The sequence below is a fragment of the Peromyscus californicus genome, unplaced genomic scaffold (assembly GCF_007827085.1).
Source record: "Peromyscus californicus insignis strain IS unplaced genomic scaffold, ASM782708v3 Scaffold_6__1_contigs__length_162567912, whole genome shotgun sequence".
Lineage (NCBI taxonomy): Eukaryota > Metazoa > Chordata > Mammalia > Rodentia > Cricetidae > Peromyscus > Peromyscus californicus.
The window spans coordinates 150,404,176-150,424,784 of NW_026294584.1; the positions used below are offsets into that span (position 1 = coordinate 150,404,176).

The 20,609-nt window shown below is 40.3% G+C and overlaps 1 long non-coding RNA gene across 1 annotated transcript; it reads left to right on the forward strand.

The window, feature by feature from the left end:
* Positions 1 to 3,452: 3,452 nt before the first annotated feature.
* On the forward strand, positions 3,453 to 20,023 carry LOC128099462 (uncharacterized). The gene is made up of 3 exons (XR_008214531.1): positions 3,453 to 4,630; positions 5,656 to 5,897; positions 16,434 to 20,023. It is a non-coding gene; the product is annotated as an uncharacterized LOC128099462 (long non-coding RNA).
* The last annotated feature ends 586 nt before the right edge of the window (positions 20,024 to 20,609 follow it).

A 20,609-nucleotide genomic window follows, 5' to 3' on the forward strand; every position in this document is an offset into this window, starting at 1 on the left:
ATCTATTTATGTATCTATACATCTATAAACACATATAGACTTACCTGAAGAATGTTTGCGATCTTGCTCTTTTTGAAAACCCTCCAAGAATTTATCTTACTTTTCCTATATAAATTAAACCTCAGCATAACCACTAGTTGACGAGAGGGAAATGTCTCTTTGTGGAAGTAAACCAGCTAATAATTGAAGAAATAATTTATCTTTTCAACACCTAATGAGATAATGGATCTAAACAAAGATTACCAATGACTGCTAACAGAAGTAGACAGCTAGAAATATTTATTCCCAAGAAACGCACACAGCATCATCCATAAAATTGTAGAAAAAAGTCAAGAAAATTCTCTAGAAGTCTCTACTTTTGAATATGGGATTTATAGGAGATACAATGAAGGCAAAGCACCATGAAATCAGAGATCAGACTGAGAACTGCCTAGGAAGGAGTTCATTTCTTCAATAAAAGATTGTGGAGAGAGGATGAGGAGAGAGGGAACTATGCAGAAAAAAATCCTATAGATGAAAAGAAATGGGACAGGGTATGAGTGTTGTCTGAATTCTAATTCCAAAACATACATGTTAAAGAAACGTGTATCACTTTTGAAAATTTGATATTAACTACTTAAGTATTTCCTGTCAGTGTGGAAGAGGTGTGCATGACTGTTCACAAGGGCAGAGGCCAGAAGAAGGAATCAAGTGTCCTCTTTCATTCTCCATCCATTCCTTTGAGGCAGGGTTTCTCCCTGAGCCTGCGCTATGTTAGGCTGGAACCAGATAGCACCAGCAATCCTCCTGTCTCTACCCCTTTCAAAGCTGGGGTTTCAGACTCAAGAAAGATGCCTGGCTTGTTACCTGGATGTGTGGCAAACATTCTTAACTGCTAAGCCATAGCTCTAGCACCTTCATTTGTTTTGAGGGGCAGTGTCTCAAGTAACTCAGACTGGACTTGTACGCTGTCTACAACCAATGCTGACCTTGAACTCATGATCCTCCTGCTTCCACCAACTGAGTACTGAGATTACAGGCAAGCACCACTACTCCTGGAAATGTGGTGCTGGAAATTGAACTCAGGGCTTCTCACTGAGCACATCAGCAATTGGGCTGGATTCTTTCTCGGTCCCCCTTCACAAACTTCCCTGGAATGTTTACAGCTGATATGATGAGTGAGAACATCAAGGTTCACAGGTAGGATCCAGGGACAGAGTCTGAGTACAAAGGAAGCGAGGTAATACACTAGTTCTTAGTTGCTGACCCTGAGAGAGGCACACTGAGTGTAATGGTTTCTCTCTACTTATATTTATGCCAGAAATGTTCTGTGGGGGGCGGGAGGAGTTAAAATATATAGGGGAAAGGCAAATGAATTATTTGAAGAACTAAGACTCTAATTTATTTAAACATAAATGAATTGTATGCTGTCTGTTGAACTAATATTTATAAAACATTCTGTATCCCATAGAGGAAGGTTTTATATAATCTTGAGCTGTTTTTCGTTGGTGCTTTTGATTAGCATTTTTCTGCATAGCAAAGCTTTACATTTTCCAAGTCCCTATTCTTTCTCTCTTTAAGTTTGTAGAGGTCATATTGGGTGGATATTGTAATATACAATATTCTGTGTGTTTCCACGTGAATATCTTGGAAGTATATCAATCATACAATGGCTCTCTTGAACTACTCTGGATATTTACTTATTTGTTAATTTATTTATTTACTGTTAATGTTATGCCTTTAATAACTCAAAGGAAATGGAGAATATGTACTTTGGGAATCAAAAGTTTACAAATCAGAGTGTATGCAAGTGGAACATAGGTAAATTATTCATTTACAAAACACAGGGGGGCTCAGTTGGTAAAGTACTTGCCATTGAAATGAAAGAACCTGACTATGAGCCCCCAGAACTGACATAAAAAAGCTGGGTACAGTAACTCATCTATAATCCCAGCATTGGGGATGCAGAGACAGGGGATATCTGGGGTTTCCTTGCCAGTTGGTCTAGCCAAATCTGCCAGCTCCAGATGCAGAGACAGACATTGTCTCACAAATGGGAGAGTGATGGAAAAAGACACCCAGTATTGACCTCAGGTCTCTGTGCACAAAGAGAAGGATCTAAGATGCTCCCAGGGTCCATCAAGGACCTTGGCTTTGTAAGCAGGTGGAGAGTTCTCACAGAGGCTGTGCCTGCATGGAATTGTGTAAAAAGTGCCATCCATCCAATTCTGACTCCTGGGATCTATACATGTGACATTATAGAGAACTAGAATTTTAGAAGATGTGATTAGAGATTTGCAGATGAAACTGGACCAGGCTGTCTGTAATGCAGTGGTATATCTTAGGAAGGGAAGAGACTAACAGAGAGGCACAGTAGAGGAAGAGGCAAGCTAGAGTCAGGCAGCCTTAAGTCAAGGAAATAGCAAGAGTTTTTGATGGTCAGAAGACAAGAACAAAGCATCAGTGGATTCTTTCTTAAAACTCAGGCAGAACTAACCCTGTCAACAATGAGATTTCAGGTTTCTGGCTGCCATATCTCAAAGGGAACACATTTCTGCTTTAAATCACCAAGTTGGTGGTCCTCTGTTCTGACAGAACTAGGAAACGAATCTGTCTCAGTTCCCACAGCCCACTCTGGAGGGCCCCACCTTACAAAGGCCCTCTGAGTTAATTTTGATTGCCAGCTTGATAGACTTCGACACCATGGAATAATACCTGTGGGTATGTCTAGGAGGGAGTTTCCAGAAAGGCTCAACTAAGGAGGAAGACCCACTGGGAATGTGGGTGGCATCATTCCTTAGGGTAGGTCCTCAAGCCAGTAAAACTAGGGGAAATGAACTGAGCATCAGCACCCATATTTCTTTGCTTCCTGCAATGTTTGTAGGAGGGGGTGGACAACACAGTAGAGATAAGAGAAGGAATGGATTGGGGAGGAGAGGGAGACAGGCCAGAACTAAATATATTGAGAGAAGAGACCATGGGTTTTTTCAGCCCTGGGCTTGCTAGAATGAAATTAGGTTCAATAGCAGCTGTGTCCAGAGAGCTAGAAATGAGCCATTGTTCACCAGAGAAGCAGAAGGCAGAAGCTACATTGACCATGAGGACGTGGGGCAGGACTCTCCAGAAACAGTTTCTTCTTGTATTCCAGCTCATTTTGAGGAGAGGAAGAACTTCAAAGAAAAAAAAAATTTAATGGGTAGTGTGCAGTGCAATAAGACCAAAACAAAACAAACAAAACAGAAAAACAGTGAATGGCAATGATGAGGAGAGATTCAGTCAGCATGAACGGGTAAAGTGAAGAATTCTCTTAGGTTCTTAAAATGGAGCAAGGATGGGAGTGCTGGAGGGAGATTTGAGATTATAGTTACAAATGTCTTAAACTCCCTTCATGAGGGCCTGGAAAAATGGCTTAGCAGGTAAAAGTCCTTGCAGTAAAGCCTGGTGACATGAATTCTCTCAGGGACCCACATGGTAGAAAGGGGAAAACTGACTCAGACAAGTTGTCCTCTCCTCTGACTGTCACACAGATCCTGTGATGGGCACACACACACAGAGTAAAATAGAATGTAATAAATATTTAAAAATGCACTCTTTAGGTACATGAATTGTAATATATAATGTTTGACCTTGTGATTCATAGAGATGGCAAAATCATCAGTTGAGACTTTCACTATTTTTTTTCTGAGACAAGGTTTCTGACTTGCTCTGTAGACTAGGCTGTCCTAGAACTCACAGATATCTGCCCACCTTTGCCTCCTGAGTGCTAGGATTAAAGGCGTGCGCCACCACCACCTGGCTTACTAGTATTCTTAAACAAAATTTATTATGATTTTTTATAGCTAATAATGTATTTCATTAACTTATTTTCCGTCTGTCTTCCTGTGGAAGAGTCAAGTTCAGGCAGCTGCAACAGGGTCTAAAACAGCTTCCATCTCACCGGCAAATTCCAGGAGAAGCCTGCCCACGTGTGGGGTGACTACTTCTGTTTGGCCTTGATTACTGCTGCACGATTCACCATCGTTCTTATGAAGAACTCTGAGGAGGCTGATTGACGGGTCAGGATACATGGAGGGTTGACTTTAAAACGTGCCGTGCAGTCTGGAGGTTTGCAGCCGACAAATGCCGTGTCTGCACGTATCTTACTAGAAAGAGTATAAAAATAGCTGTGTGGACAGTGAAGTGCTCTCCTTGGACGCTTTCCTCAGCACACACTTCTGCAAGTTCTGCTTTCTGCCCTTACTCTGCCTTGCTTGGCTCTACAGTGGCTTGGGTGATAAGGCTTATTCGGCGGGGGAGATGGCTCTGTTTTCCTCCGGTGCTTGCCAGCCTTCAAATGCAGGGACTGATGTGCTGGGTCGAGCAGTAAAGCTCCAGAAATGAATCTAAGGCACCCGGGCAGTGAGCAATGCAGAATGCCTGAACTCTTTTGGAGCAGATTGGTAACTTCCCACTGCCACTAGATGTCCCTCTGTGGCTTTTCTTTTGGACATCGGTGCCGTACACAGGGCAAGTCGTTTCTGCTCTGCTGGATGGAAGAAAGTGCTCTGCAGGCTCCAAGGAAACGGGATGTTATCCAAGCTGCGACCCACCACCGTCACGTAGCCCTCATGCATGTTGTTATGATGCAGAAATCAGGACACTCTCTATAGAGGTCAGGAAGTCTTTCTTGCCAACTTTCATTCACTAAACTTTCCCAGGCTACTCTCAATAGCCCAGGCCAAAACTTCTAAGATCATCTTGCATGAATAACTAGTTTTGTGTTTGTATGTCAAGATGCATACTTGTGTATGCAGGTATGGGTTGGTGCGCATGCACGCATGCGTGCATGCGTGTGTGTGCTGCTGAGTGTGGCAGCTGGAGGTCAACCTTTGGTATTGTTCCTCAGTAGGCACCCACCTTGATTTGCAGATACGGTCTCTCACTGGGACTTCAGGTTCATTCATGGTGTAAAGACCTCTGTGTTTTCACTTCCCCAGTTCTGGGATTTCAATAATGTAAGGCCACAGCAGGCTTTGTGTGTGGCTGTTGGAGATTGGACACAGGCTATCATGTGTGTAGGACAAACATTTTATTGAGTTATCTCCCCAGACTCGTAGATCTACTCTTTATAAATATTTTTGTGCTTCTGATTTTTTGCAGGTCAATAAATGATTTGACTGTTCACAACCAGAGTTTCTGCCACATGCCGCTCAGCACAGGAGTTTGCTCCCTAAACAGTTTCTTTATTAATTAATTCTGCTCATTAATTCTGCTCTCAGATTTTTGCATTGCTTACTTTTCTTTTTGCTGTGACCTGACAGGAAGCAACTTAAGCGAGTAAGGGTTTACTTTGGCTGAAATTTGGGGGTTGGGAATTCAGTTGATTGTGTTAGATAAAGCATGGCATCAGGGGTGTGAGCTAGCTAGACACATTGCATTTGTTGTCAGGAAGCAGAGAGAGGGCAGGAAGTGGGGCCAGGTTTGTGAAATCTCAAGGCAAGACCCCAGTGACCTCTATTGAGGTTCCACCTTTTAAGGGTGCCACAACTTTTCAAAACAGTAATACCAGTTGTTGACCAAGTATTGACAGGAGCCCGCTGGGGGCCCTTCATGTTCAAACCTCAATGATCCAGCAATGGTAGGTGACAAAGTAAGCATCCGATGTCTACTCACAAGTTTGCTATTTGTTTGTTACAGGCTGGTTCAAGAGGCACACTTTGAGTGGCACTGACCTAGGCTGATTCAGCATCTTTGAAGGAAAACCAGTGACCACGAGGAACCAGACAGGGCTCAAGACAGCTTAGAAGACACAGATGGTCATGCACTGTGAGGGTCTGTGCTCTGCAGCTCCTGCTCTGCACCAGGTGTGGTCCTCCTGGTCTGGGCCAAGTGTGGTCCTCCTGCTCTGGGCCAGGTGTGGTCCTTCTGTTCTGGGCCAGGTATGGTGATATTTTATTTGTATTAAAATGTTATTTGTATTTTAATAAATAAAGTTGCCCAGGGGTCAGAGCTATTAGCAAGCCATAGGAAAGCAGGGCAGTGGTGGCGTACGCTTGTAATCCCAGCACTTGGTAGGCAGAGCTGGGTAAGTCTCTGTGTGTTCAGGGATACAGTCATTATTGGATCCACATGCCTTTAATCTCAATACCAATCATGGAAAACCTGGAGGCCTATACAGACAGGCTGTGAGGAGGCGGTCATGTGGTTGGGTTTACAACCAATGAGAAGGCAGGACAGGAACTCTATATAAAGACTTTAACACAGGGGTAGCTCTGGTTCGGAGAGGTAGGACCACCGCAGGAGGAAGGGTAAGGTTTTAGCTCTTAGCTCTGACCTCTTGGCTTTCTTCTTTGTATTGGTTCTGTGTTTCTTATTTAATAAGAAGGTTGGTTACATCTACAGCCAGGCATGGTTCTTCTGAATCCACCAAAGAGCTTATTTGACTAAAGCTACTTTTAGCAGAAAACAAGAAGCAATGGTGGGAAGTAACAGCAGCAGAGAAATGAGAATTTTTATAATTTCTGGGCCTTTTGTAGGAAAATAAGTGGGTCTTTTAAATGCCGCTTTGCATGTTTGAAGAGATAAAGATGGCATGGAGATGGTAAATACCATGCAGTTGGATCCATTTTAATAATTAGCTATAGTGACACCTGGGTGGTAGACGGTGAGCCGGCTTACCCAGCAACCAGATCTAACTATAGAATTAGTAGAAGAGGTTTTGTAGCTTTGCAACCTAGAAAGAAATACTTTGCTTATTCACTGCATCATCAATGTATGTCCCAATAATGACTTATTAAGTCAGTTATCTCCAATGTAAGTTCCCCTGGACAACAATGCTGTGAGTGGTGGTTAAGTGTCCTTTGTAATCTTGAGAAGTTTTCTAATCCAGAGAATTGTCAGAAGAAAAAACTAAACTATATTCCCCTGCTGGGGATGTCTTTCTGTATGCTGTGAAATGTGTTGCTCTGATTGATTGATAAATAAAACTCTGATTGGCCAGGAGCCAGGCAGGAAGTATAGTGTAGGTGGGATAAGCAGAGAGGAGAATTCTGGGAAGTGGAAGGCTGAGTCAGGAGAAGCAAGATGTGAAGGCAGACCTGGGAAAATGTACCAAGACATGTGGTTAAATGTAAATAAGAATTATGGGTTAATTTAAGAGTAAGATCTAGCTAGCAAGAAACTTGAGCCATGAGGCCAAACAGTTTTAATTATTATAAGCATCTGTGTGTTTATTTGGGTCTCAGTGGCTGCGAGCCGGGTGGGACCAGGAAAACTTCTGGCTACATGCCCCCATCTCTGATTCTGTGTGTTAACTTAAATTAAGACTGTATGTTTGCTTATTAGCTCAAACTCTTGAAGTACAAATTACAGAGTTTTGCAGAAGTGGTCTTCTTCTTCTTCTTCTTCTTCTTCTTCTTCTTCTTCTTCTTCTTCTTCTTCTTCTTCTTTTGTTAGGCTAGTGATTGGTGAAGTGGACCTCTTCCCAGCTTCCTTGCTCTGGTAGGGACAGCAGTATGACATTTGTCTCTTATAGGCATCCCACTAAGTAGAAATGATCTCTTTTCATAGATAGAGATTCCTTGTAGGAGATGTATGATATAGGAATACACACATACATATTCCCACAAACACCATCTTAATGGCACATCTTAAATAATCCATAAAAAATAAATTTCTTGGAAATAAATGGTCACATATTTCTTTGTGAACTGCTTCACAAAAATATACATCACAAATAACAACCAGGAAGAAAACTCTTATGTACAGAGACTTCAAGTGTTTAAATTAAAAGCACAGAATATAAAATACGAGTGTCTGATGACTGAGGAGACAGTTCAGTGGGTAATGTGCTTGCCTTGCAAGTTGAGGACCTGAGTTCAATTAGGCAAAAACAAAACAAAGCAAGTGAGCAAACAAAGATGGAGTGTGGTACATGCTTGTAACTCCTAAGGCATGGGGATGGGGGTAGAGAAAGGCCAGTGAGAGACAAATGGTGGATGGTCCATCAGGAATGAAGCATGAGGTTGTTCTCCTGCCACATACATGCATACACATACACCTGCATGTCCCTTCATACACACATGTACCCATTCATACACACGCATGAATACTCACACTCACAAAAGAAAAAAAATATTAACATCTAGTTGGTTTAAACATAAGTGATAAGTTTGAGATCAGTTGCAGTCAGAGTAATGTGACCATAGACAAGGACAAAGTGCTAGTATGAAATGATGCTAAGACAATTTAAACTTTAAAAAATAGCTAACATTATTTATTTATTGTTTAACCCCTTGAGCCCAAGCAGTGTTGTCCATACATGAATAAATTTGGAGGTAATCCATACTTATTGGGGGCTTAGAGAAACCTGTCAGTGGTCACACCCCCCAAAGTACAATGACTCTCACTCAACAAGATGCCATCAATTGCCTAAAGCTGCTCAGCTAGTGTATGACCTTGGAAGGCCCTCTTCTGGCATGACCTTGTACAGATCTTATATAGGCAATCACAGGGGCTGTGAGTACATGTATGTGGCAGCTATGTCAGATCCAGAGCACAACATCCATAGCTCTTGTCCTCAAACTCTTTCAGTGTTTTCAACCCGTCTTCCATGACATTCTCTGAGCCTGATGAGGAGAGGTTTGATATTGATTTGATAGTGATGTCCCATCTATGGCTGGGTACCCGTAGTCACATTATTCTCAGCACTTTGAACAGCAATGTGTCTGTGAACTCATCACTAACCACAGCAATAAGAAGTTTCTCCCACCAAGGTTGAGGGCAGCACAAATCTATGGTTTAAACATTGATAAGGCAGCTTGATAATATGACCATTTAGCCATTATCAATAGGTTCTCCCCTAAGGCCTATGACTTCAGTAGGCATAAATTTTGACCATGTTTACAGTACCAGGCATGAATTCCCTCTTGTGGATCAAGTCTTAGATCCAATCAAGACAGTGGTTGGTTTCTCAGATAAACGGTCACGCTGCAATTGCCCCACTAAGTACATCCTGCCTGTCAGGTTGGTAATGGAACATACAGGGTCCAACACCGGATAAGATCATTGATGTCCTTTCTACTCTAGAAGCTTACATAGAATTTTCCAACACAATGAAGGCTACACAGTGGGAAGAGAATTTCCTGTGAGGAGATGGGATGGGGGTATTGAAGGATGAGTATTATCAAGATACATTATAAACCAGTATGAACATTTCAAAAAACAAGTAAATACATAAATAAAATGAAGTGGAAAGGCAATAACGAATATCCAAAGGTTGTCCTCTGCCCTCCACATGTGTGCTACGCACACACTTCACTCACACATTTGAATAAGCATATACACACTCACACACCACACACACACACACACACACACACACACACACACACACACACCACAGCAACAACAAACTGAGGCTCTATGCTCTACCAACCTGACAGGTAGGATGTACCCAGTAGTGCAATAGTGACATAGACTTTTTATCTGAGAAACCAACCACTGTCTTGAACAACAACCTTACTTAAAAAAAATCTCCCCTAACTCCCCAACATTTTTCTTTGTCTTTATGATCTTGATTACTCTGTGTGAGTGGGAGCATACAGAATTCATTTCTCTTTTTTTGTGACTGGTTTATTTCACTAAGCATAATGTTCTCCATGGTGCTTACCTGAGTTGTCATGTATATCAGAACTTCCTTCCTTGTAAAGGAAGGAAATTGTACATTTTGTCTATCCACTCTCCTGATAATGTTCAAATGACTGCCTCTAAATTATAGCTATTGCAAATGATATTACCATGTACATTGACAGTAAAAAAAAATCTTTTCAAAACCTTGCTTTAAATTACATAAGAGTATTGTGTTTGTTGTTTTTAAAGGTGATTTCACAATGGCTGTTTAATTTTACCTCCTCATCAACAATGCATAAGCATTCTTTCTCCACATCTTTGCTTACATTTGTTATTTTCTGCTTCTTTTACAGTAGTAGCCAACCTCATTGTGTGAAGGGATTCCTCAGTGCAGCTTCAATTTGTATTTTCCTCAGGATTGGTGAGGCTGAGTGGGTTTTTGTATGATTGTTGCTCTTTCATACACCTTCTACAGACAAATGTCTTTTCATATCATCTGCTTTTAAATGGAGCTGTCATGAGTATTGTGATTTAGCTATCTACACATTTGGATGCTTATCACTTATCAGGTGATTTCCTAAACATTTTCTTCTGAACTGTGGGTTAGTTTTTACTTTATTGATAACATCTTTTAATTCACAAATTCACAAAATTCCACACGAGCATTTATGAAGCATGGGTAAAATATGGTTATAATTGTAGCTACAGCAGAGGTTGAGGCGGGAAGATCATGTGATAGTCAGTGTTCCATGTCAACTTGACAGGTTTGGAGACACTATTACACATGTGTGTGTGGGCATTTACAGAGATGTTTAACTTAGGGTAGAGATTGCCTTTTAATACGGGTGGCACTATTTCATGGACTATGGTCTCAGACAGAATAAAGAGAGAAAGAGAGGTCCAGACGTTGTGAAAAGGGGTAAGAAAAGAAAATAATTCTAATATCTGACAGTATAGCAGGTAAGACTTTTACACACTTGATGAAAGACACAAAGGCACAAATATAAGACTTTCAGAAAATCCAAACCAGCATAAAAGTTCACAAAAAGTCAGAGAGGGCCAAAATCAGGAGAAGACTGGCAGTGTAGTGTTAAAGAGCAACTTGGCAGGAGGGACGTTTAGGATAGGATGACTCCACTGGAATAGCATGAGTGGAACTGAGGAGACTCAACTGCTAAAGGAAAAAGGTCTAACTTGGCAGTGGACCTTTTTCACACCTTTTTCTTTCTTTGCTTTTTTTTTTTCTGGTCCTGAGCTTCACTTCACATAAAATGTCTCATAGTTCACATTTCAAGTGAATCCAATGTATAAACTTTGTCTGGATCATGATTTAAATAAACCAATGCAAACTTTAAAAAGAGAAAGAAAGAAAGAAAAAGGTCATCACACTGTATTTCTGCTCTCAGCAATGAAAATAATATTTTTCAAAGATAAAGACAAAGATGGTCATTAACAGATGTACATACAACAGTGGTAACTCCATGAGACCTGTTTGCAATTGGAGGAAAACAGTCCTTAAAAGTCAATCAAAATGACTAAAAGGAGAATGGGATAGTTCCCCAATCACAGTGGGAGATTTTAACACATTTCTTATATGATATGATATTTAAAAATCTGACAAACTATAGTATCATTAAACTTTGATGTATACATACATACATACATATCTATATCACATCAAGATCTACAAAGCCCACATTCTTTTTAAACACAGAGGGAACATTTGTTCAACTGGATATCTAATGATCCATGAAGAAAATGTAAACATGCCAAAGGTTTGAAATCATTCATGGCATGGAGCCTAGTTTTAGTGTGCTTAAGTAAAAATCAAGACAAGGAAAAACAGGGAATCGTTTCACATGCTTAAGGTTTAAGGAACACACTTCTGTGTTTTCTATGTGCTAAAGAAGACTTAGCAATGAGGGTTTTAAACATTTTAATTGAATGATAATAAGGATCCTAAACTCTGGAATATGTAGTATCAACTGAAGCTGTAATTTTAGACTTAAATATTTATATAAGAAAGCTGAAAAGATAAAAGTATCAAAGTTATACTATTTTCCTTGTGGTATATATACAGTGGTTCACACATAGGTGCTCAACTGGCCCAGATGCCAAGAGCAAAACACTTCCCCAAATGGATCAAACACCCCACACTTCTCCCTCCTAAGGATTAAGGGGCCTTGTGGAAGAGGGGGTGGAAAGAGTGTAAGGGCCAGAGGTGATGGGGTACTTCAAGGGACATAGCAGGTCAGCGGCATGTCCAAACTCCCACTGATGGTGATATCATCATGCACAAAGGTATGCAGACCTAAGTCAGACCAAATCCCAGCATGGAGGTAGTAGCTGGGCATGAAATCCACCACAAGCAAGGGGGTTATTGTCAATTGTTAGCTTCTGGGAGATAGAGACAGACAGAGAGAGATGGAGAAATACAGACAGACACAGACACACACACACACACACACACACACACACACACACACACACACTACATGAACAATTTGTAAATGTTCTAGACACATCTAGACAAAGCTTAGCTGGGACAAGTGACAGGAAATGCAGCATAACCAATTGTGTCAGTAAGATCTAAACATGTTTCTAGACTCAAAAAGATACCTGTTTATTCATGAAGACTGTGTAAAATGGAAATAACACTGACATCAACCTCATAATATCATAAGGACAGCAAGAATTGAATCATTTGAAGATCTTAGTGCCTGACTGGTAGGAAACTGTTAATAAATGTTACCCATTATTATTATTTGGTCACATGATCTTTGAGTGCTTAAATTAACAGGTCATATACTTACAATATTGAAATTGGGGCAGTATTCTTCCTTTAACTTCCTTCCTTCTTCCCTCCCTTCCTCCCTTCCTCCATTTCTCTCTCTTTCTTTCTTTCATTGACTTAGTTTCATTTTATAGGTGACCTAAAATCACATTAGACAGAAGACTTTGTGCTGTGGGATGTTCTGTATGGCAAATGTGTTGCTCTGATTGGTCAATAAATAAAACACTGATTGGCCAGTGGCTAGGCAGGAAGTATAGGTGGGACTAACAGAGAGGAGAAAAGAAAGAACAGGAAGGCAGAAGGAGTCACTGCCAGCCACCGCCAGGACAAGCAGCATGTGAAGATGCCGGTAAGCCACGAGCTGCGTGGCAGGGTATAGATTTGTGGAAATGGATTAATTTAAGCTATAAGAACAGTCAGCAAGAAGCCTGTCACGGCCATACAGTTTGTAAGCAATATAAGTCTCTGTGTTTACTTGGTTGGGTCTGATGGCTGTGGGACTGGCAGGGGACAAAGATTTGTCCTGACTGTGGGCCAGGCAGGAAAACTCTAGCTACAACTTTGATTTGAATTTACTGCACCAACTAAGATCATGGATGTAACCTGAAGTGTAACACCCTTAGTGAACATTTTATGACTCCTGGGCATTGAAATGTGATAGCTAATCTTCATTGTCAACTTATCTGGATTTAGGTATGTTCACCTATGAGAAACAATTCTGGGCAAGTGACTCTGAGGCCTTCTCCAGACAGGATTAAATGAGGGTGGGAGAGAGCTATCTTGAATGTGGGTGGCACCAGCCCTGGGGCTGGGGTCTTAGATTGAATCAAAAGAGAAAAGAAGAAAAGCTATGCATTCATCTCTCTCTACTTTCCGGTCTGTGAGATGTGAGCAAGCCACTTTATATTCCACTACCCAGGTACAAGCTACTTCCACCAGCATGTCTTCCCAAACTATGCACTCGAGCTTGGAGCAAAATGTAACCTTCCCTCTTTAAATTCTGCTGGTGGCCATGACAGAGGAGCAGCAGAGGGCAGTTGACTTCAGGGTGTCAGCCCACCAGGAGGCAACTCCCTGATGAGTGAATCTCAGATAGGCAAGGCCCGAGACCCCAGACCCCAGAATGTCCTTTGCCTCTGCTGTGCCTTCACATGTTTACTGCTGCTCTTTCTCTGGTATCTGGCATAGTGTGAATGGGTGTGGGGAGACCCCACTGCCTGTAATGTAGTGTGTTTATCTCATGAAAACATCTTTTTTTGACTGGGAATTTTTACCTGTAGATTATTATGAAGATGCTTTCTTCTTAAGCTGTACTGTCTAATTGATAATAATAGTGTTAGTTTAAATAGAGTTTTGATGATAAAAATATAAATAAGAAAGTGTCATACAGCTAGAACACATGAGTTTCTATTGAGGAGCCATATAGACTGTGGCTTAGGTTAATGATTAAGGAAGACAATTGAGTCCCAGTAGCCCAGTTAGCTTAAATTCTTTTAATCTTAACGTTGGGAGGTGTGTTCACAGGTTTCACAGTGCATCATAGCTGAAATAAAGCTTTAAAAATAACTTAAAGTTAGACTAAGATGTTTTTGTTCAATAGCTTTGAGGTGAAAAACCCAAGAAGACAATCTAAAGTTCTAGAAAGGCACATAGGTGAATGAGGAACTCATTAAGGTCAGCAAACAAGAACAAAGCAGCCCAATTATTATTAGCTGACATGCCTTTCTTGCTAGGACTGGTTGATGACCAAAGGAAGAAAACAAACAAAAAAAACTACTGATGAGTGGGTATGCACCCTATAGATTTAAAGTAGAGTTGACTGATTACTTTTCAAGTTTAAAAGTTGGTTTGTTATTAAGGCATGAGGAGACAGGAACTAGAGGCTTTTTGGCAGAAGCGTCCCTTTCAGCCAGAGGCTTTTTCTGGCTGGAGCCTTTTGGGTGGGGACTCAGGATTTCAGTCAGAGGATTCATGGAGTTGGCGAGGTGAGACGTGGCAATGGCTTGTTCCTTTGTCTCTCTCATCTTTCAGCATTTACCCCAATATCTGGCTCTGGGTTTTTTATTTTAAGACCTATTAGAAATTCAAGCAACAGTTAGTGACTCCTTCAAGATTCCTTATGAGATTACCTTTCAAGATAAGTAATAAAGTGATTGGTCCTTTCTTTGTAACCACAAAATGCAGCCTGCCAACGAAAGAATTGGCTGAGAAAAAAAATACCCCTCTGCTTGCTCATATTCTGTTAATCTGTAGCAAGTTACTTAGATGTCAGTGTACATAGGTTCTTGGGATGACTTTGTTTTAATCATGTAAGGGAGATGAAAAACATGTTTTTACCTGTATTCATTATAATCATTCACTTGAAAAATAGAATGTAAACACACTGTAATTCATATATTGCCTGAAAAACTTTGTTTGGGTTTATAAGCGTAGAGAAGAAGTATACAGTAGAAGAATACAGAAGAATAAAGAGGGAAACCATCAAGAGAGAGTGTGCTTTTTCCCTAACCTCCTCAGATAAAAAAGTCCTAGTATGCTGACTCTGTGGATTCCCTTTGAGCCCTGCACTGCTGGAGGTTGGTCCCCCACGCAGTGATAAAATTCTTTTTTGCAAGGTGCTTTGTCACAGCCATGAAAAATGTTACTAATGCAAGCTGGTAAGTGGTTGTGTGCAGTTTGATGAGGGAGACAGTGACTATACTCTCATCACACTGGAATCCAGAATTCCCCACTCCCCAGGTCCAGGAAGTGACTTCCTACACATTCTTACAGGTAAATCTCAAATGTCTCATTTACTCTGTTCTCTGCATACATTCCCTCCTCTGTTTTGGGTAGACTACTCTATCCCATATGATATCACTTGTCATAGATTGTTGCCAATATTTGTTTACATTTGTTTTTATTCCTAAACTATGTAATTAATAGTGTTATTTAATCTTGGCATTGCTAGCATATAATTTCTGGCACATAGAAAGCTTTCACTAATTGCCAAACAAATAAATGAAGATGTATTATTATAGCATATACAGCTATGATATTATTCTTTTTTGTCAACACAATATTAAGATTTACTCTATAGAGTTTATTTATTTGGGGTGAGTGTAAGCTTTCTGGAAACTGTAGGGTCAGCAGGTAAATGTTCTAATGATGTACTGTGTCCATTCGGTTTTATATAAACAGTATAATGCACTTTCTGTGTGGCATCATTTTTACTATGCCTTTGGAAGTCTCTTTTTGATTTAATAGACTTCAGTATCTAAGACACCTGAGATTCTCACATACTGTTGTGTGGTTCTTCCTGAAGAGACACGGACAACTGTCTCTTCTCCCTAGACAAGCCACTGATGACAGACTGGAGCAACAATTCCACCCAGGTCTATCTAGGTGAACCATTGAGCTTACTGGGGTTTCTCATCTGAGCATGAGCACCTGAGAGGTACCTGCATCACCAAACAGCCCGTTTCAGAAAGGATGCTGGGCGCAGCAGCTGCATCCCTCATCATGCTGCCCCAATTGCAAACAGCCCCACCAGAATCTCATGGTGGTTATTGTTCCTGGCAGAGGGACCTCTGGAACCTTGTAATTTTATGAGCTTCCTGAGTCTTAGGAACCTTTTTTCTCCCAAGAGGGAGCATTTCAGATAGGGGGAGATGTCAGCATAGTGCTCACTTTTCACAAGGGAAAACTATCTTCCTATGTGAAAACACATGCCATCATCCAAAGGCATGAAGCCCCAGTCAGAGGGTGGGTATGAGTGGAGAGAACCATAGATTTCCACACAAACTTTGAGCTAGTTGAAGCTTAGCTGAGTGATCTACTGAGTCTTGAGTTAGAGTAAAATCAGACAGAAGTATTCAAATAATTTACTGAAAATAATATGATTGTACAACACATATAATTATACATCATTTTGTTAAAGGAGTAAAATATTCATACTGAAGTAGAAGCATTTCTTATCTATACATCTCATATTCTTATGTCCATATCCTCCCTTCTGGAACCAAAGTTCACATTCCCAAGACACTCACTGACACTGTCCATCATCTTACAGGTATGTTCTGGAATTTTCCTTCATCATGGGTGTCCTGAAGGGTCATGAGAAGTCTAGGACCAGAGACCCAAGGAAGCAGACAGAAAGATCAGGACTGTGAGTCAACCGTGGGACATCTGCTCAGATTTTTACACTGTGAACAGTTTTAAGAAATCATTTTTTTTTTAAGATAGGGTCTCACTATGTAATCTTGGATGATCTGGGATTTACCATAATCCTCCTGCCTCTGTCATCCAAGGGATTACAGGTGTATACAACCATGCCCAGCCCTTCTTGACAAACAGTAAATATATTTACATTAACCACAAGTATTACCCAGACACTGGAGTTACTTGGAGCTTATAAAAATATAAACTCCTCTGCATTTGGAGATGTTGTTTCTGTCAGTTGGAGAAGTCCCCAAGTGGATTCTGATGCTTTATCCAGATGCACACTAAATGTTCAAGAAACACACACACACACACACACACACACACACACACACACACACACACACGTATGCACTCACCCATACCCATGCACACTCATGCACACTCACTCATACTCTCCCCTCATAGCCACCCCCATTTCTTATTTCAAAATAGGCATTTTGCATAATCAATAACCATATGGGTGATAGAAAGAAAAGCCCAGCTGCTGACACTTCTGGCCCAAATAAATATGTCTAAGTAAATGTTTTAAAAGATGTTTCTGTCATGCTTAGCCATTTCAGAGGAATCAGGCTTTAGAACACAAGACCATCTGCCTGTCATTTTACAAAGCTGTTCTGAGGCTGAACACAGTGGTACAAACTTGCCATCTCAGCATTCTAGGGGAAGAGACAGGAGGATCTCAAGTTCAAGACCAGTCAGAGCTACATACTGAGAGCCTGACTCAGGAAGCCAGTGGCTGTAGCTGAATGACTTGTCTGCCTGCCCTCCACGCACATGACCCTGTGATCCTCAGCACTACAGAGCAGAAGTTAGAAACCCGCCTTGAATGAGATTTCAAACCTGCTTTGTTAATATTGACTTTTTTCCTTCTCTCAGACTCCTCCATCAATAAGATGTACTATGTGGAACTCTATACTAAGATATTATTTTTATTAAGTTAAATGGTGAGGATTCTATGTAAACTGCAAAGTACGAGTTACATTTCTACTCTTTTATATTGTTTATTAGGACATTTCTTTTCCTTTCTTCTCTCTGTGAGAGAAGAGTTTTCCAATTCTCTGTGAGCTAGCTACAGGATTTTTTCCACTTTTCCTTACCTCCATAATAAAAAAGAACATGGGTGAGTGTGAGGATAATGTCTCAGCAGGAGATGTAAACTCGAGGCAAACTTGTAAAGTCAAGGCTGAAAAGGTGTGTGGGGCCCTAAACTTCCACGTTCTCCATGTTACTATTCAGCTGCTATCATTTATATACACAGATCCATGATTTTCTAGCTGACACATATATAGTCCACAACTGTGAAATTCAAGTGATTAGGTTGATAAATCATTTACTTTTTAAAAACTATTGACCTGATATGGAGGAGTCATGTCTTTTTCCGTATCATTTTTTCTAAACATCAAGATAGTTATTTTTAAATATTTTCATGACCACCATATGCTGGAATGTTATAAAGAAAATTTGCATTTCACAGCTTTTAAATGCATTTTCTGAATTTATACATTAAGATTTTAGATGTCATTTTTTTCTTCCTTTTTGAGATAAAGTTTCTAGACCAGTATCAAACTCACGGAAGTCCTCCTGCCTTAGCTACCCATGTTTTTAGATATCTTATTATATTCTTCATTATTTTTTTCCTGTCATATTTGGTTTTATCCTAGGTCTCTGAGCTAGCCAGTCTCTTAATTAATTCCTTGTCATCTTTCTAGTTTGAATACAAACACAAGAACTTTGCTCTACCAATTTAGAGGTTATATTGTTTCTAAGTTATACATAACTTACATATAATTATTAATGAACATGGCTGATAAATTTCTACAGCAAGGAGGGAGGCATTCTGCACCACACAGATGAGAAGACATGCTGCTACTTTCTCATCAGATTGACTTGGACTGAACAAAATTTGTCTGGGCACAGAAGTAAAGAGAAGCAAAATTCTCAGTGGCAGGAGTGGCTTCTTATTTATCCTTAAACAACAGGCACGGAAAGCTTACAGACAAAAGTCTATATTTTTAAATAAACATGTGTAGCCATCTTCTACAATGACCTTGAAATTAATTTCTGGTACAGAGTTTCTAATCACAAAGAGAGCTGTGTGATTAGCAGTCATTTCAGGAGTATTTGCACACATGGTTACCCTTCAGTGTCTGCAGGGGATTAGATACCAAAGTCTGCAGATGCTCAAGTGGTGCGTATTTGTGTATCGCCTACACACATCCATTCCTTTACCTTTAGGCCTGTCCAAACTTTTGGCATCAAAACACAATGCTGTTACATCTTCGGAAGTGCACACTCCAGAACCTTGAAATTGAATCACAAAAGAAAAATCACAGACAAACCTACAAAGTTTTAAGTGAGTTTATGGTTTGTGTTGAGCCTCTTACCTTTCCTGGGTACCCAAGCAGGACACAACTGAACCATCACTTCCAGATGACTTAAAATGCTGCATGCAGTGTTAACACTGCTTCTAACACTGCTATACCTGATTATGGAATAATGACAAATCTTGTCTGATCCTGTTTAGTGCAGGTGTAATCCCCTCCTGCACTGACAGTTTGAATCTACAATTGATTGAATTCATAGATACAGAACACACAGATAAAGGGCTACTCTTAGTAAATGAATAGTTGCCTTTACTGTTTACATAGGACCAATGGGAGCTATCTCATTTATTTGACAACTTACACATCAATCTGGGAATGATATGTAAGAGGAGACTGTGAAGAAATAAAGAACTTCATAGTTACAGATTCCTTGGTCATGATGTCAAACCTGTGGGGCTGGGGAGATAGCTCAGTTGGTAAAGTACTTGTTGTGCAAACACAAGGAGCCGAGTTCGGATCCCAACACCAGCATAAAAATCTAGGTATGGAAACAATTTATAATCTCTTCTCTGGAGAGGTGGAGACAGGCCAGCCATATCAGCTGAATTAACAAGCTCTAAATTTCATTAGAGACCCTGTCTCAAAAAATAAAGGGGAGATGATTGGGCACAATGGCTCAGCTCATAAAGGTGTTTGTTCCCAAGCCTGACTTACTCATTTCAATCAACAGCACCCACATGGTGGAATGAACTGTCTCCTGAAACTTGGCGTCTTACCCCATAGGCACACTGTGGACAAATGCGTGGTGGCACACACCTATTCATACAAATAAATGACATTTAATAGATTATTTTTAAAAAAATAGAAAGGAAACTGAGGAAGACATTTGACATTGAACTCTGTTCTCCATATAAGCATGCACACAAATGCACATGAATCCACATGCATATGTGCACACCCTCTTCCCCCACAATATCACATGCACACACAAAAACATACAAATATATACATAGTACCCACCACAAGGTAGCCAGCTGAAAATGAACCAAATTGCTTAGTGTATAACTCCTAAATTAATTGATTGTTAAACTGACTAATAAATTATTTGACTCAATATGGTTTTGTTTTTGTTTTTGTTTTGTGTGTGTATGTGTATGTGTGGTTTTGAATTTGTTCTATGTACTCTGCTGGACCCTGAGGATGTTCTGTGGACTCTGCTGCATTTCTCTAGGAATAGGTATGAAGCAGTGTCCCCTTAGGGAGCTAAGTAAGCTCTTTTTGCAAGGTCCTGCTCATAGGGACTAGTAGAGTGAATGAGAGAAGAGAATCAGGGTGTTCCTGACCCAGGTCTGACCTTCCTGGGTAGCCATATGACTCCTGAGTTTGCTCAATACCACAAACATAGAATTCTAAACAGCTACGCAAGTGAATCAATCTCTGTAATTTATAGTAGGTAAGTAAAGATCTATGTATTTGAGACTATTTAGATCAAACTTGCAGAATTTGAGGAAATGGGCTGTAAAATCATTCAAGTATAGATCAAATCTAAAATCTGACAATTAGGGTTTTCAATCCAAGGACCCAAACCTCAAAGCTGTTGGTCTGACCAAAGCACTAAAGCAAGTGTTTAAAGGATCAAGACAACTACTCAAATGTAATTGAGGTCCCGCCTTAATTACATAATTAAAGCACAGCTACAC